The sequence below is a fragment of the Pezoporus occidentalis genome, unplaced genomic scaffold, assembly GCF_034315485.1.
Source record: "Pezoporus occidentalis ecotype Australia unplaced genomic scaffold, CSIRO_AGI_Poc_V1 ctg42, whole genome shotgun sequence".
Lineage (NCBI taxonomy): Eukaryota > Metazoa > Chordata > Aves > Psittaciformes > Psittacidae > Pezoporus > Pezoporus occidentalis.
The window spans coordinates 1,043,032-1,060,146 of NW_026915747.1; the positions used below are offsets into that span (position 1 = coordinate 1,043,032).

The 17,115-nt window shown below is 36.0% G+C and overlaps 1 long non-coding RNA gene across 1 annotated transcript in view; it reads left to right on the forward strand.

The window, feature by feature from the left end:
• Window positions 1-17,115, forward strand: part of LOC134171725 (uncharacterized) — a 216,529-nt gene that overhangs the window by 140,859 nt on the left and 58,555 nt on the right. The window contains exon 2 of the long non-coding RNA XR_009967717.1: window positions 4,906-4,929. This is a non-coding gene — a long non-coding RNA (uncharacterized LOC134171725). The remainder of the gene's footprint in view (window positions 1-4,905; window positions 4,930-17,115) is intronic.

Genomic DNA, 17,115 nt, shown 5'->3' on the forward strand with positions numbered 1-17,115 from the left:
CTACCTATGTATTTACTTATAAGCAAAGGGATTAAACTACACAGTAAATAGAAAAATAAAAATTGATTCGCAGAGTCACTGTAGCCTAGGGGTTGTGTCTACTTGCACAAAGTAGAAAAATGGTGGCTGGCCATCTGCATTTCTTTTTAGTCTACATCACCTTTACAGATTAGATCTCTAGTGAAGTTCAGACTGCCAAACACATGTAAATGTCTATATATATACCCTTAAATATAGCAATCTAATCGCAAAAGTAATCCCACTCCAGAGAATGTTTTCTTTTACATAGGTAAAGGCAGATATTACCATTTGAAATGCCCTTGTGTTTCATAGGCATCCTCATGGAACTGAGATGTCCAAGACATTGTCAGTCTTCTTTAGCAGCATGTGAAGACCAGAGAGAGTGCTTTTCTGGCACCTAAAATGAAATTGAAGTCATATGTTTAGAAAACTGAGTCATACACAATATATTTACTTCATATTAAACTTAAAGTTTGTCTCATAAATGAAAAACCCAAATGCAGACATATCGTGGTGTAGTTGCTGCTTAACACAAGGAATGCCCTTTTTTGTCTCAATTTATCTTAGTCACTCCTACTTACTATCTTCTTCTGGATAGACATGTCTTTGGATTAATGGTTCAAGCACTGATCTGTGGAATGGAATCCTTGAATAACAGAGAGAAACAGGAAGACTAGTTGTGACATTTGGGTGAAGTTTCAGGGGTAGAGTTACTGATTGCTCTTGACGTGAAGCACAAGGGAGATGATTGGAATATGTATGAAATTATTTTATTACCTTTGGCACATTCTGAGGAATGCTGGGGAAACCGGAGGGAAAAAGTTCTGTCTTCGCCTTCTGAGGGCCATGTGCTCTAAACGCACACTCTCATGAGTCCAGAAAGTGGTATTTGTAATGTTATCTCTTGAAAAGTTTACATGTTATTATGCAAGATGTACAGCAGATATTCCTGATTTATGCATATTAAGAAATCATGGTCTCTGAGTGTTTGTCAATCTTGAATTATATTTAGAAATACACTGTGAAAAGAAGAAAACTCCAGAAAATTCTAAACACACCTTGTATGGGGCCTTAATTAACCTTGATATTATGAGCAAAATCCTCACAGTCTTTTCATTGACCAAGGAATGAAGCACCCTTTTTTTTTAATTTAATTTGATTTTATTTTTCATTGAGTTTGTTTTATTTGTAAGTTGATACTTCTTAACTTTGATCAGTTTGAAGGAGAACTTTGCAGTTAGGTGTATTTATTCAGCCAGTTCATTTATATATTCTTTCAGGGTTTTCTTTTTTATACAGTATTAATTCTGTCAGACTTTATCGAGAAAAAAAGAGCAAAGAAATGTAAAGGCTTATAATTAGTAACATATAAAAGAAATTATAATGAGTGCACATAAAATGAAAATGCAAATTATTTCCTGGGTCTTTGTAGATGAAGGTGTTGGGAATCAGCTGTTAATCCATGGGGAATTCATTAATGAACTAACAGTTCTATAACAGTTCAGCAGATATTTAATAAATACCTGAAATATGTTTATATATCTGTTGCTTTCGCTTTTGTGACTTGTAATTAAAACAGCAATTGTATCTCTCTCACACAGACATTTTTTTAAAGGCTACACATGGACTGAGAAAGATAGAAAAGAATGAACTGAGAGATTTAGATTTCCTCTCTAGGTACATCTCATGAGGGAGGGTTGGGTTTGCTGTAGTTTGGAGAGTTTTAATTTTTCTTACCTTAGTCACTTTTGCTCCATTATGTTAAACAACCTGCTGTCACAAATTTGTAACCTATTTTTCACATTTTTTTCCTGAAAAAAAAAAAGTCTAGAAACATCCACACAGAATGTTCCACACAGAGTTAAATAGCTACAGAAAAGTAAATATATATTAGAATATATATGAAATGAGTGAAAAACAAGTACTCATTTAATACCTAAAGAACAGGAAACAGAAAAGTTAAAATCATGAAATATCTTGAAGACTTTTAATATAGTGCTTATATTTCTAGCTCTAACATTTCTAAAGCAAGTGCTTCAGCAAAAGCATGCATTTAACTAAAGGACTTTTTCATTAATGAATGTTTCTTCCGATGCTGCAGGTTTTTTGCACAGCTTCTATATCCTTTTGATATGATTTACATTCCCTCTAAATTAAATGTCCTGTTTATGGACTCCCCTATAACAAGCATTGTCAATGTAGAAATTGGTATTTGGATCTGCATGAATATTATCTCCTCAGCTACTGTCTCTGCAAAGTTGACCTTCAGTTTGATTCAGAACACACAATTTGAAACTATCATCCAAAGATACATTTAAAAATAGCACCAGCTGAAAATTAAATTTAAAACAGAAGATCCATTACACTGGGAAGCTTCCTTTGGTTCATTTTCCAAGATATTAGTCAGAAAAGTGCTTTCTTCTGCACGTCTCTAACCAAGAACTTAATGGGTATTCTTTGTAAAGAATATTCTAATTTAAAGTTAGTAATGGTAGTGGTAATAAACTTTACCTAGAAAAATATCCTTCAGAAAATATTTTGCATACATTTCAGAAAAAAAAAAGAAGGCATATTTTCTTTGTTTAATCTCTAGCATGCCATTGCACATATCTACCCTTGTGTTACATCTAGACGTTGGTTTGCTCTGCCGCTGAGTAGAAACCTCTTTCAGCACATTCCTGTGACAATATAATGCATCTTCATCTGGCCTCATTGCAACTTCTGCTTTAATCTTTTCCCTTATAAAAATTTCTGTGCATCATAATATTTACTTCAAGGTCTGAGTTGGAGGAAAAAAGAAATATTACCATACATATATGGAGGAATAATCACCCTTTTAGCTTTTTGTCAGGTTTGTGGGGTTTTTTAATTACTTTATTTTCACCCCTGAAATATTTGCATATCTGAGTTGAAACTGGCAAAGTACAACTGATTTTTAGTGATCTATTCCACCAAGAAACTAGTAGTCAGAAGTTAGCATTTATATAGGAATATATATTTCATAATCTTATAATTATGGCTGAAAGGATTTTCCCTTAATGTTCCAGAAATTTTTGCTTTAGGAAGGAAGCCAAGCATGAACAAAAATAAGCTTTAAGAAAAGTTTCTTATATTAAGTCCAAAAAGAGTTTAATAAGGAAGGAAGTCTATTATATAGCAAGGTTAAATTTAGATTTTGTTGCTATTGAAAGCTGTCACTTTACAAAGAAATGTAAATTTCTCTGCCAGGAAGGAACTAACTTCCTCATTTAACCTTTATTTTTAATGAGAACCCATTTCCCATAAATAGCAACAATTATCTCTCCAAAACTGTCTTTCACCTTGATTCTGAAAGCGGCAGCAGGTTTTATGAGCATACAATATCTATGTATATTATTTTGGCATATTTCATGCTAAAATGTTTCACTTCTAATAAATCTGAAATGTAGGTTAAAATACAGCTCTAATCTGAATAATGACTGATGAGATTGACAGCTAAATTGACTAATAGTAGAACAAAATGACAGAGGACAGAGAATTTATCATAACAAAGGTACACAGAGGGACTAAAATAAAGATAATGCAATGTGAAAAGAGAGAGAACAAAAGATTAAGATGGAGAAGGAAATTATAAGTAATATAATTTGTCTTGATTTCTCCCCTCTCCTTAGCCCTAGTGAGACCACATGTTGAATACTGTATTCAATTCTGAAGATCCCAAAGAAGGGTCCCTAAAATGATGAGGGAAGGCTGAGAGAAGGCTGTTTAGTCTGGAGAAGAGAAGGCTCGGGGGGATCTCATCAATGCATATAAATACATGAAAGGAGGGTGCAAAGAGGTGGTGCCCAATGACAGGACCAGAGGCAATATGCACAAACTGAAACACAGGACAGTCCATCTGAACATAACGAAACACTGTTTTTTACTGGAAGGGTGACCTGAGCACTAACAAAGACTGCCCAGAAAGGCTGTGGAGTTTATTCTTGGACAAGATGTGTTCCCTTCCAACTTCAACCATTCTGTGATCCTGAGTACTGTGATACTAGCTAATTTGAGACACAGCTCTAAACTTTTTCTCTGCTTAAGTATCACACCTCTAACAGCTAATTTGATTCTTTTGGTTTTAATTAGTCTTCCTTCAGTAATCATTGCATCATAGAATCGTAGAACAGTTGGGGTTGGAAAGCACCTTAAGATCATCTAGTTCCAACCCCCCTGCCATGGGCAGGGACACCTCCCACTAAACCATGTCATCTAAGGCTCCGTCCAACCTCGCCTTGAACACTGCCAGGGATGGAGCATTCACAACTTCCCTGGGCAACCCATTCCTGTGCCTCACCACCCTTACAGCAAAGAACTTCTTCCTTATATCCAATCTAAACTTCCCCTGTTTAAGTTTTAACCCATTACCCCTTATTCTATCACTACAACCCCTAATGAAGAGTCCATTCCCAGCATCCCTATAGCCCCTATACAGTAATACTTTAAATAAAAAACAGAACTAGCATAGGGGATATGTCTCTCGTGGTTTGTTCTGATGCTAATCTTATTTGTTTGTTGGGTTTGGATTTGACTGAGGTTTTTTATAACTTCTGTCTTGGTTTCAGCTGTGATAGAGTTAATTTTCTTCCTTACTAGGAAGTACAGTGCTATGTTTTGTCTCTAAGTCTGAGAACAATGCTGATAAAACACCTGTGTTTTAGTTGTTGCTAAGTAATGCTCACTCTGATGAAGGACTTTTCAGTCTCTTATGGTCTACCAGTGAGGAACAGCAAAAGAAGCCAGGAGGGAGCAGAGACAGGACACCTAACCCAAGCTAGCCAAAGGTGTATTCCATACCACAGTACATCACGCCCAGTATATAAACTGGGGAGAGCTACCCGCAAGGGATCGACCGCTGCTCAGGTCAGGCTGGGTATTGGTCAGCAGGTGGTGAGCAATTGTATTGTGCATCAGTGTTGCTTGTTGTGGGTTTTTTGTAGTAGTGTTTTTTTTTTTTATATTGATTTTTTTTTCTCCATTTTAGTTTTATATCTCCCTCCTTTATATTCCCCATTTCATTATTATCATTAGTACTATATTGTACTTATTTTTACTTATCAAACTGTTCTTAACACACAGGTTTTACCCTTTTCCCCTGATTCTCCACCCTGTTCCACTGTCTGTGGGTAATGAGCAAGTGGCTCCATGGTACTTAAGTTACCAGCTGTGGTTAAACCATGACAACTTCCTTTGGCTGGCTCACAATTCAATTTTTTATTCATTTCTCTTTTCTCTGAGGCTTTCAAGTGGCAGGTTATGTGACTAGTACTCACCTTCACCACCTTGAATATCTTCTTTCCTCCCAGTTGTAAGTGAGACTCTTAAGTTCTGACTCCCATGCAAGGAAAACTGAATTCACACTGTAAACCATTCAGCATGCAACTTTCTCTTTTTACTTTTTTGCTTTAAGCATCTGAAGCGTTGTCTGCATACAGATGCAAGCCATATGTATAAACTCATCCATCAATGCATATTGTATAACATAATAAGTATTTTTTTCATTTCTTTTCAAGATTTTTGAATTTTCAAGACAGTGAAATAAATATATTTACCTATTTGTTGCTCATTCAAGATGGTAATGTATTTTCCTCTGCAGTGAAATGTTCATCAGTGAGAAAAGAGCATTGAGAGCTTTCATGAGATTCCCATTGGAACCACTTGTTCTCTCTCCACATGTTTTGAACAGCTAAAGTCTGGCTTTCAAAAAGTTCAAATCATGTATAGTAATAAGGCAAAAAAAGGAATAAAAAAATAGTAACTTTTGTTATGCTCTGTAACATTGCTAATGAAGAACTTATTTTCTTTGTCAGTTCTTGGGTTTTGGTGCAATATTCTTTGCTGCCTGTTCCGCATTGTGCCAAATTCTGATTGCATGGTATTTTCAGATGGATCCAAACTCCTTATTTACATTAAAAGATATGAGATGAGGAGAAAAAGAAAAAAAAAGAAGAAAAAGAAGCACGAACAAAAAACCCCCAACAAACCTGTGTGGATTAATAAAAACTCCTTATTTACATTAAGTCCTCAGAGATCACAGGGGCTGTGTGCAGTTAGTGTTAATTTTTGATTACAACCAATTTGACAGTCCTCAGAGATCACAGGGGCTGTGTGCAGTTAGTGTTAATTTTTGATTACAACCAATTTGACACTAGACATCTGGTCACATTCAATAAGAACTTTCGCAATTATGGATTCACAAATAATGTGGTTTATTGAAACAACAGAAATGCAGATTTGGAATTGCCATTGATAAATTCACTTACTGCATTAGCACTAAAATTCAAAACTAAACAACAATTAATTGAGCTTATGTGAAAAAAAAAAACCTAGCAATTAGTAATTCATTAAGCTTGGTTCCATGTGTGTATCATCCCACATAGTTGGAGGTGCAAATCTTACCAAAGAGGTCTCCCTGCTATGGGGAAGAGAGAGGAGCAAGCCCACTGACTTGTCTGTAAGGTAGGGTCTGCAAAGAATATTCTCATCCTTTGCCATAGAGTTCAAATGCCAAATTTATACTTTGGACAGAAGTAGAGGTGAGACTGTAGTCAAATTACCTGTTACAGCCATTATAGATAGTGTAGGGGGTAGCCACTTTCTCACTTTGGTGTATTTTTATATATAAATGAGAGATAATGAGAGTTTTGATTACCTTAGGTCAGGCTGCTCAAGAGCTGTGGGTCCTGTGCAAGCCTGGAACAGAACCGTGAAACATTAGTATCACACCCTCTTCCACCTAGCTGAAGCAGCATTAAGGGGCCATCAGGCCTCTGCCTGATAGCTTCATCACCCACATCATCAGCCCATCAGCCCCTATCAGGGTGTTGCAACTACCACACTTCATTAATCCCTTCCTCACATATCTCACGCCCTCAAGCCTTATTCCTAAAGCTTATAGCTAGTGGTCTTACTGGGTCCAGTTCTGTTCAATTTATTCATCAGTGACTTGGATGAAGGCATAGAGAGCCTCCTCAGCAAGTTTGCTAATGAAACGAAACAGGGTGTGCTGGGCTATCATCATTCAGAAGGATCTAGACAGGCTGGAGAGAAGGGTAGAGAAGAACCTTTTGAAATTAAACAAAGGCAAGTCCTGCACCTGGGGAGGAATTACCCCATGCACCATAGGCTGAGGGCTGATCTTCTGGAAAATATCTTTGTGGAGAGCTATTCTCCTTTGTGGCTTCAAGTTGTCCACAGGACAGCAACATGCCCTTGTAGCCAAGAAGGCCAGTAGTATCCTGCATTAGGAAAAGCACTGCCAGCAGGTTGAAGGAGATAATTCTCCCTCTCACTCAGCCCTGGTGAGGCTGCACTGGGAGTACTATGCTCACTTCTGGGCTCCTTTGTATAAGAGACACGGAGCTTCTGAAGCAAGTCCAGCAAAGGGCTACTAGAATGACTAAAGGTTTGGAGTATCTTTTGTATGAGGAAAGGCTGAGGGAGGTGGTTTTTTTTCAGCCTAGGTAAGGTTAAGGGAATTTGATCAATGTATCTGAGTATCTGAAGGGAGGGTGTCAATAGGATGGGGCCAAACACTTCTCAGTGGTGCCAGGCAATAAGATGAGAGGCAATGGGCATAAACTAAAACACAGGAAGTTCCACCTGAACATGAGGAAGAACTTACTGTGAAGGTGAAGGAGCATTAGAATTGATGCCCAGAGAGGTTGTGGAGCCTCCTTCCCTGGAGATAATTCAAGAGCTGTATGGACACAGCTCTGATTCATATGCTCTAGGTGGCCCTGCTTGAGAGGGATGTTGGTTTAGATGACTTCTGGTGGTGTTCTCCACCTCAACCATTCTGTGATTCTGCGAAAAGTGACTTATAAGAGGTGGAGTGATGGCAAGTAGCCCATGAGGAATGTGGAGGCTCTGTCCAAGCATGCAGGGTTGGGGTCAGGAGAACCAAAACCCGCATGGAATTGCATCTGTCAATGGATGTGAAGGGCAACAAGGAGGGCTTCTACAGGTTAACCATCAGCAAAAGAGTAGGAAAGATGTTGGCCTGCTGCTGAATGGTACAGGAAACCTGGTGACAAAAGACATGTATGGATTTATGAAGGTATAATTATGCCTGACCAAACTGATAGCTTTGTGCAGTGAAATAACTAGCTCAGTAGATGAAGAGAGTGCAGCAAAAGTTGCTTATCCTGACTTTAGCAAAACTTTCCACAATGTCTCCCATAACATGTTCATAGATGAACTGATTAAATATGGTCCAGATAAATTATAGTGCAAAGTGGATTGAAAAAAGCCTGAATTGCTGGACTCATACAATTGTTATGAGCAAGACAATCTAGCTGGAGGACAATCAGTAATGATGTATCTCAGAGGTTAACACTGCTGTTTAATATTTTCATTAATTACCTAGGAAAAAGTGTATACTTTGAAAGTTTGCAATGATATAAAACTGGGAGAAGTGTTTGACAGGTCAGACAGTTGTGTTGCCATTCAAATGGACCCTGACAGGCTGGAGAAATGGGTCAATGTGTATCTCTGCAAGTTCAGAGAAAGGGAATGCTAAGTCCTTCACCGGGTAAGAAAAAAATCATGCATCAGTACATGGTGATAGTTGGCTGGCTGGAAATCAATTTTGCAGAAATGATCTGGGAATTCTAGAGGACACCAAGATAAACATCAGTCAGCAGTGTGCTCTTGCAGCAAAGAAGACCTACAGTTTCCTTGGCTTCATTAGGCAGAGCATTGAATGCAGGTAGAGGGAGATGATTCTGACCATCTGCACTGAACTGTTGAGATCTTGCCTGGAGTGTTGTGTCCAGTGCTGAGCTTCTCCTGCTAAGAGAGACATAACACATTGGACCAAGTTCAATGAAGGGAAAAGAAAATGTTATATTGGAATAGGTGCCATATGAGGAGATGCTGAGATAGTTGAGACTGTTCAGCCTGGTGAAAAATCAGGGTGTTTTTATCAATGCAGATAAATACCTGATGGGAGTAGCAAAGAAGGCAGAGCTAGATTCATCTCAGTGATGTCCAGTAAAATGAGAGGAGGCAATGGGCACAAATAGATATTTTATTTAAACATACATGAGAGTGCTGGAATAGCAGAACGGGTTGCCCAGAGAGATTGTAGAATCTTCATCACTGGGAGATATTGGGAGATACGATTTTATGATTCTATTTTATGATTCTATATTAAAAATATGGCTGTACACAGCTCTGGGGACCTAAGTCTAGGTGACCCTGCTGTGAGCAATGGTTTGGACGAGAAGATCTTCAAAGGTATCTTTGAACTTCATTTTGAGATTCTGTGATTTTGCGATTCTGTGATTTTGCATTTGGTGTTGACTCTAGGTTCTGGAGTTCTGGGGCAGAAGTTCATGGTGTTGTGTATGTTAACTCACTGCAGTATCAGTTTCAGTAATGAGGTACTATTACAGGAGAAATATGTAGAAAATTTGATTTGGATTAACTAAAATGAAAATTCATGGAAGTTGACTGAATGTAAAGTTAAACTGGTATGCTTGATGGCTAGATTAGAACATTTTTCTGTTCATTCTATTGAAGGAGTTCCATATTTGGTAGTAAGAGAAACATACTTCAGTACAAAAATTTAGTGACATTCTAGAAGAATTCTACTATAAATTCTAGGTTTTTCTCATGAGCTTGCTAACTCTGGTCTTCAAAAACATGTTTTTTTTTTTTTTGTCTGAAATATAGTAGAGGAATAAGAAGTACACTTCCTTTATTATTTCGTAAAATATTTTTCATAAAAAAAAAAGGAAAAGAAAGGCTTTTAGCATTTACCTTCATAGCTTCTACTACAATGAGTAATCAGAATCTCCCGAGGGCTCTCTAAGTACCTCAATTATACAAAAATAATGCATGAAATTTGTCATACGTGATCAATATATACTATCTGTCATCTAGACCGTACTAATGTTGTGTGGCACCTTCAACAGACATTGAGAAGAAAGAACAGATGATGCTCAGGCTTACTAATGTTGTCATGTTCTTTCCACTGTCATGTACTCATTACTTGATATTTTATTTCTACTTGCATGATAATTTTACTCTGAGTTTTATTTATGTTAGTAATAATATAATTATGAACTTTGTCATGTTACCTCCCACTGACCTTTTAATAATTTCTGTTACATGAAGAGATTTTTTTTATTTTTTTTAATTACTATGTTTAACGATTCTAAGTTCTAGTCTTATTAAGGAAACGAATTCCATGCAAGGAGATGAGCCTATTTTGTTTCAGGCAAATGCCAAACCCTTTCTGTGAGAAATTGTTATATCAGATTTCTCAGCAAAAAGGAAGCAAAGAAATTAGTGTGTGTCTGAATCAGAGATGAAAATTAGCTATTTTGAAAAACAAATCTCTGGTAAATATAGCAAGGATTTATGACTAAATTTACAGGCAGCATAGATGGAATTTGATGACAATATCTCAAGGGGAAAATTTGGGGGTTTTTAGAATGTTAAAACATCAACTTCATAATTTTAGGATTATTTGGCTGAATATAACTCCTCTATGTATGCAATCAGTGCATCTGCAAACTAATGCTTGGATTCTGTTTGCAATTTGGAAAATATTTCAAACACGTATTGTGTTTTCAGATTAACTGCATTAGCTTTTCTTAACAAAGCAGGTTAAAGAGCATGAAAGCTGTGAAAACTGAAGGGCAGCTTTTGATCTCAAGCTAATACAGTTAAGTAAATCCACCTTTAATCCCAGGGCTGAAAGCTTCAGTGTCAATTTTTGTGTGATCAGCTTAAGATTTGTGGCTCAGCAACCTCCATGGTTTTCATCTTTACATTCCTTCTACATTCTCACTAATGCTAATGCCTATCAACTGCATCATACTACCCAACATCAGCCTTTGTCACTGGTGGGGATTCAATCTCTGCCAATTTTTCTTTTGGACATTAGCAATGTCTTATTTTATATTCCTCGACATTTTAGTTTACAGTCATTTTTACAACATGGGAAATTACATTTAGAGATGTTTCAGATCAGATCCACCTGCAATTCAGTGTTCTATACTTCCTGCTTTTTGAATCAAATATTAGGAACTCGTGGGAAAATTTATAGAGAATAAAATGGAAAACATCATTATGACACTGCATAAATTCATAAGGCACCTTTATTTTAAACTTTATAGCTGTTGTTCTTGACCTCAAAAAGATGATCAGAAGTATGATTTTCATATGAGAAGAAAATTAAATTAACAGAAAATCTGAGGCCTAGATAAGGGAAGGCAATCTGCTTAGAGTCTGTAAAAACAGGCTGTACTGAGAAGTTATAAGAGGGCTTCTCTACCTTAAAAAAAAACCCCAACAACCTCCTCAAAACCCCAAAACTCCCATTAAATTAAACTCAACCAAATTAAAGCATAAAACAGGAATAAAACAAACAAGCAAATGTAAATCAGGGAGTATGCAGTTAAACTTTAGGATACCTTGATATTGAACATCTATGAATGTAAAAGGTTATTTTGCACACTAATGGAAGAACCATATCTACTAAAGACAGGGATACCACTTTTAGTTCAGTTTAGCTACTATTTTAATAATGAATTAGTTAAAGCAGTGAGACTACTTTGAAGGTATGCTGAGTACTCATGGAGAGAGGTAAGTGAGGTTTGGTTCAGCTCAGGATCCAGTCTTCCTATATACAGAGGGCTTGAATTCATTCTACTACATGTGACATTAAGAAGAAGACATCTAAGCTGTGTGCAATTGATGATACTTCTATTAAGCAGCTAATGAGATGTGATATTAATATTTTAAAAACCATGAAATTTCTGAACCAGATTATTATAGAATCATAGAATGGTTAGAGTTTAGAAGAACCCTAAAGATCACTTAGTTCCAAGCTCCCTACCATTTCCCACCAGACCAGATTGCTCAAAGCCTAGTCCAGCCTGGCTTTGAACACTTCCAGGGATAGGGCTGGGCAGCTTCTCTGGGTAACCTTGTCCGGTGTCTCGCCAACCCCGCAGAAAAAATTTCTTTATCTAATCTAAAGCTACCTTTTTTTTCAGTTTGAAGCCGTTCCCCCTTGTGTTATCACTACATGGCCTTTTAAAAAGTACCTTTCCAGATTTCTTGTAGGCCCCTTTTAGGTACTGGAAGGCTGTTACAGGGTCTTCCTGGGGCCTTCTCTTCGGCAGGACAGATTGGAATTTTTAAACATTCTTTTCATTATGATTAAAAAAAAAAAAAAGAAAAGAAAAAAGGAAGAAGCTAAACATTGTTTCATAGCACAGGAAGCACTTTGTGGGAAGCTTCAACTAATTTTTAAATGTATGTTTTCTATGACTACGATTTAAGGTACCAGCATGATTGTTTAACAGTTAAATTTTAGATCCAGAATAAACTTGTTGCAGCAACTAAAGCATTTCAAAAGGGATACAGACATCTTACTTCCTTTATACTTTTTTGGGAAAGAATATAGAATCATAGAATGTTTAGGGTTGGAAAAGACCTTAATATCGTCTAGTTCCAACCCCCTGCCTTGGGCAGGGACACATCACACTAGACCATGTCGCCCAAGGCTCTGTTGATCCTGGCCTTAAACACTGCCAGGGATGGAGCATTTAGCACTTCCAGGGCAACCCGTTCCAGCGACTCAACACCCTCGCAGTAAAGATCTTCTTCCTTCTATCTAACCCGAACTTTCTCTACTTAAGTCTAAACCCACTACCCTTTCTCTTATTGCTACAGTACCTGATGAAGACCTCTTCTCCAGCACCCTTGCAGGCATTCTTCAGTTATTTGAAGGCAGCTATGAAGAAATATATGTCTGTGTGTGTGTATATATATATCTGAAATCAGGTTCAGAAATTAAATCCTCTGAAAACATACCTTACACAGTACACAGGTATGTAGAAAAACAGACTGAGAAATGATTACCAAACAAAAAATATTCAAGAGCTGGATTCATAGAACTAATTCTTTTATTGGCTGAAGAGCTGAATAATGGTACCAGCCGTTAAGAGTTTTACCTGTTTCTATGGGTAATTAAAATTTTGATTCCTAAATGTTTTCATGAGAATTCGTATCTTACATTGGTTTAGCTACATTCAAATGCAATAGGATGCTGGTGAAGACACATTAATATCAATTTTATATTTTTCCATGCTGGATGTTACTAACTCCTACAAGTTAGATGAGACTAATCGTTTGCGTATCTATAAACATAACCTTGAGTATTTTGCTACACCAAAGTGCTCACTGATGTGCTGAAATGAACCCATAATTAGTAAAAGCATGTACTCCAGAGCCAAAATTTAAACACAGGAGACTACTAAAGTAATATATTAATTGTTACATATTATATACTAATATCAAATCAAGGAAAACACACCAGGCTATTATTCTTTTTCTCATAATGCATATTCTGATCCAATCTGTTTTAATATGATAGAGTTCTCTTCATGACATCACTGAAGTTTGAGTTAAAATCAGTGGGAAATAAGTTTTACATAGAGATTCTGTGACCAAATTTTTTTGTCTTTGAGAGCTTCAAGTAAAAGTATCGGGAATTTCCCACGGTGTTATCATAGATTAATTATCAAAATATTTCTACAGACTCCCTACAGATTTAGAATGGGAAGAGTTTAAAAGTTTAACGGTTTTGTTTTTTTTTAAGAGGAATTTGAAAACAGGCGTGTGCATTTTTCTCTGCGTAAAAGAGATTAAAAAATTCTTCATATTTAGCCAATTTCAATACAACTTCAGATAGAAGTGAGGAAAAAAAGTGTTCTTCAATGTTGAAAACTCTTCTGATTTGAAGATTTTTGCCTGTATATGATTTAAAAGTGTTGGGTTATTTTCACACAGTTGGTAGGAATAAATAATGAGTCTTAACCAGATTAACAAGCCTGTGATGAAAATATCTGAGATGTAAGGGAAAAAATAAAGCTCTCTATGTGATGATGCTCCTGGCAAGGTGAGCTGCTCATTTATCAGAATTATGAAATATTTATTTGTGCAAAGAAATAATTCTCTGAAGGCATCATAGATTTATTACTAGTCCATCATATTCTCACTTTTTTTCATTTATTTATTAAAAAGAACTTGTAAACACTTTGGTGTAAGAATAACATTTTACTGTGCATATATGCAACGCTGAGAAAGTAAAGAATTCTAGGCATGCCAAACAGTTTTTTAATAGTGACATGCATAGACTCACACATATGCAGTTATTGTTATACTTCATTGTGACAGAGATTAATAACTGCATGAAAACTGTTTGCAAGGCAATTGGAGAAAAGAAGATCCAGTATTAACATGATACCAAGTGTGTTGCAAAGTAAGATTTATATTGAGCTCTCAATTAGACCTTATTTAGTTTTGAAAAAAAAAGAAAAAATAAAAGAAAGAAAAAATGACAGCAGACGAGTGAAATCGTACTTTCCTGCTCTGACTGGTATTTATAGAATCATAGAATCATAAAATTGTAGAATAGTTAGGGTTGGAAAGGACCTTAAGATCATCTAGTTCCAACCCCCATGCCACAGGCAGGGGCATCTTGCACTAAACCATGGCACCCAAGGCTTTGTCCAACCTGGCCTTGAACACTGCCAGGGATGGAGCATTTGCCACTTCTTTGGGCAACCCATTCCAGTGCCTCACCACTCTTACAGTAATGAATTTCTTCCTTATATCCAATCTAAACTTCCCCTGTTTAAGTTTTAATCCATTACCCTTTGTCCTATCACTACAGTCTCTAGTGAAGAGTCCCTCTCCAACATCCTTGTAGGCCCCCTTCAGATACTGGAAGGCTGCTATGAGGTCTCCACGCAGCCTACTCTTCTCCAGGCTGAACAGCCCTAACTTTCTCAGCCTATCTTCATATGGGAGGTGGTTCAGTCCCTTGATCATCCTCATTCTGTTCTGGTAGACAAGCTAAGAATTTCTGGAAATTGAACACAAATGCTCATGGGTTTTTTCATGTCAAAAATGAAAACATCTAGATTACTTATCTCCTGATATTAGTACTGCAGACTGTCTAAATTAGTACATTAGTATGCATACTAGACATTTAATCTGAACAGTGATTGTTCTTTTTTTCCATATCAAATGTACTCTTTGAAAGTGTAAGCATCAAAAAAGTTCCCTGTATATTAGGTATATACAGCATAGAGCATGGCATCATTAGTTATAAAACACAGTGACTAAGTCTTCATGCTTTATAATTTTTTTCTTATTTATAAAACTGTTGCAGATCTATTTCAAGCCACAAGGTAGATTCAAAATGATTGTGCCAGTGCTGGCCTCTATAACACTGTAGTTGCTGTAGTCTTCACTTATGGACAATCTTACAGTTACTTGTATCCTTGGACATATTAAAGTTAGTTACACATAAAACACTGGTAGGACTGTTAATTGGCTCCCATCACAGCTTAGTCCAGGCTTCCACATGATGATGCTTCAGAAACAGAAATAGTAGATGATAAAATTAGAGATTGCATGACGATATACAAACATTAGAGGACTTAATTTCATTTCTCTGTTTTTTCTAATCTTAATGTGTGTCTGATGCACACATAATAAAAATATAATGAAAATATATGTAATAAAACATAATAAAATATAATAAAAATAAAAAGTGAAATATTGTTAACTAACTAGAATTCATTTATATCAAAGCCTAATATATTTTTTCACTTTTTTCATTTACTAGAATGAAATATACACACCAATTCCCTAGGGAAAAAAACATTTATTTTTCTTTGCTTTTAAATTCAAACTTTTCTGTAGTTTGCTTTTTCATGAGACAGATATCTATACTTATTTCCCTAGCTAGAATAAGGTCTTCAAAGGAGAACTGAAAAGCATTTTTTTTTTAAACTTTTAAAATAAGAACATTACAAAAAATGACATTTTTTATTTGTAATATTTTCAAAAGATTTAAAATTTGAAACTGAACATATAAAGCATGAAGACTAAGGAAAGGAAAGGATTGAATGAATTTAGAACGGTAAAAGTTCATTTTCAAAGGATATAATTAATTGGTTGCCTTGAGACTGAAATTAGGAAATTAATAAGAGCAGAAAGATATTTTTTAAAAAATATGTGCATGTAATATTTGTTCTGATACTCATGTAGTTTTTATGTGCATTTCTAGGACTTAGTGCTCAAAAAACTAGCAGAATATTTTGTGTGCTTTTCCTCTACTTTGACCCAGACACTGTTGTACACCATCAGCTTTTTTACTGCACCTCTTGGGCAAAGCATTATAACATAATAAAACTAATCTGACCAAAGAAACATATCTGGAAGTAACATGTCGAACATCAAGTCAATGAACAGTTACAGCTACATCAAGAAACTAGGCTTTCATCCTGTATTTAAAAGCTAAATCAAGCTGAAATATCTTCACAACAAAGGTGTTCCAAGATGACATATAACCAACGCAATGTCTCACTTGTACAGCTCGCAAAACAATATTGAGGAAAAAAAAAAAACAAGAATCAGTCACATTTCCCTACAATGATCACAGGATTGATATATATGTTTAACACAAAATGAAAAAGATAGAGGTATCTTTCTTTAATTTATTTTGAGCTACAGGTCGTATGCAGAATGCACCTAATAAGTATGTTGTAATTGCCCTGAACAAAATCATACAGAGAATGACCTCACGACTAAAGATGCAGAATTAAAAAAGAATAGAAATGAAATCTCTCTAACATACTGTAGGGGAATATTTTCTTCTGGCTTAACATTCATTACCATTTTGATAATGCCCTGCATGCAATGATATTTTGTTTCTACATAGTAACAAAATTTATAATAATCATTGTTTGTGTTCTGAATTAAACATTAGTTTTGCGTTAACAGGAGTTAGTATATATAGATTTTTGGTCCTTAAAAGCCTGACAACAATACATTGACTGTGTAACTTTTATTATAAAGGGGAACACATAGAACGTAAATTACATTAAGGGACAAAATCTAACAAAGTAGCCAAAAGCGTATGCAAAACTGTGAATGAGATAGGTCAGCCCCCTTGACTGGCTGTAGAAATCTTGTTTGGAGAAACTGTGGAACAGCTGTACAGCTGACCCTATTAAACATCTCACAAAGGTAACCTAT